The sequence below is a fragment of the Abrus precatorius genome, unplaced genomic scaffold (genome assembly GCF_003935025.1).
Source record: "Abrus precatorius isolate BTA unplaced genomic scaffold, Abrus_2018 Scaffold6, whole genome shotgun sequence".
Lineage (NCBI taxonomy): Eukaryota > Viridiplantae > Streptophyta > Magnoliopsida > Fabales > Fabaceae > Abrus > Abrus precatorius.
The window spans coordinates 2,354,385-2,355,901 of record NW_020874406.1 but is presented as its reverse complement, the minus strand read 5'-3'; the positions used below and the strand labels follow the sequence as shown (position 1 = coordinate 2,355,901).

General features: G+C 36.0%; 1 non-coding gene across 1 annotated transcript; it reads right to left on the bottom strand.

Annotated features, from left to right (window-relative positions):
* Window positions 1-910: 910 nt before the first annotated feature.
* LOC113870590 lies at window positions 911-1,017 on the bottom strand. The gene has a single exon (XR_003505611.1). It is a non-coding gene; the product is annotated as a small nucleolar RNA R71 (small nucleolar RNA).
* Between the last annotated feature and the right edge of the window lie 500 nt (window positions 1,018-1,517).

Below are 1,517 nucleotides of genomic sequence, written 5' to 3'. Positions count from 1 at the left end.
GATCTTAAATTTACTCATCACTTGCTGCAATCTTAGTGCACTTGCTAGTGTTAGATTGCGAACAACAAGTTTTTGGCGCCGTTGCCGAGGAAATTAGAGTTTCAATATCATTAGTAACATAAGAATAGCTAGATTGAGTATTTTGTTCTCTGAATTTCTGTAGTAGTAATCTGTAGTTAGACATTTTGTCCATTCTGCATAATTCTGCAACTTTTAAACTTGTGTTTCAATTACTTTTACTGATATTTACTGCATAATTTTCGTGGTGCAGTTCTGAATACTAACTTGTAGTTTACTTTTGCTTCATTTTGAATTGTATATGCGTGGCAAAAACAAAAACAAATCAACTCTAGTCTTTGATCCTGACATAGACATAACCTTAAGAAGATTGAGAAAAGAGTCTAGAGCAGAAAAAGCCATAGGGAGTGATAGTGAGTTAGAAGCTGTCCATTCTCCAGAATCTCAGAGTAATCCTAGAGTGAAAAGAACACCTACATCTTTGAGACAACTAAATTCAGAAATAGGGATGGCAGAACAAAATCGAATTAGAACATTAGGGGACTATGCAATTCCTAACATGCAAGGTTTTAACTCTTCTATAATTAGGCCAACTATTCAAGCCAACCATTTTGAGATTAAACCTGCTTTATTACACTTAGTCCAACAAGATCAGTTTTCTGGTGGAAATTCTGATGATCCTAACTTACATATTTCAAATTTTCTACAGCTATGTGACACCATAAGAATAAATGGGGTTAGTGAAGAAGCCATCAGACTGAGACTATTTCCTTTCTCCTTGAGAGATAAAGCAAAATGCTGGTTACAAGCTCAACCACAAGGAAGCATCACAACCTGGACAGAACTTGTGAATAAGTTTTTAACCAAGTACTTCCCTCCATCCAAAGCTGCTAAGCTGAGAGGAGAAATTACATCCTTTGTGCAGCAAGAAGGAGAATCATTGTATGAAGCTTGGGAAAGATACAAAGAATTGCTAAGAAGGTGTCCACATCATTGTATTCCAGATTGGACGCAATTGGAAACTTTTTATAATGGGATGAATGCAGTAACAAGAACAATGGTTGATGCTGCTGCTGGAGGTTCATTAAATACAAAGTCCTTAGAAGAAGCTCAAAGGATTATTGACATGATGGCATCTTCAATGTATCAGAATTCAAACTCAAGGAATCAAGGAAGAAACTCTGGTCATGAAGCTAAAGTTTTGGAAACTATTCTTTTACAAAATCAGCTACAAAATCAAATGTTTTCAGAACAATTAGCTGCCTTAACACAACAAATCAACAATCTGCAAACAGGGAGTATGCCTACCAGTCAGCTAAGTTGTGATTTTTGTGGAGGAAACCATGCAAATGGTGCATGTGAGGCATCCACAAGTGAACCACAAGAGCAAGTGAATTATATGAATAATTTTCAGAGACAACAGCCATCATATCCCCCTGGATTTCAATTTTCGAATAATAGAACTCAGCAATATTCTAATTGGAATAATCAATATTCTG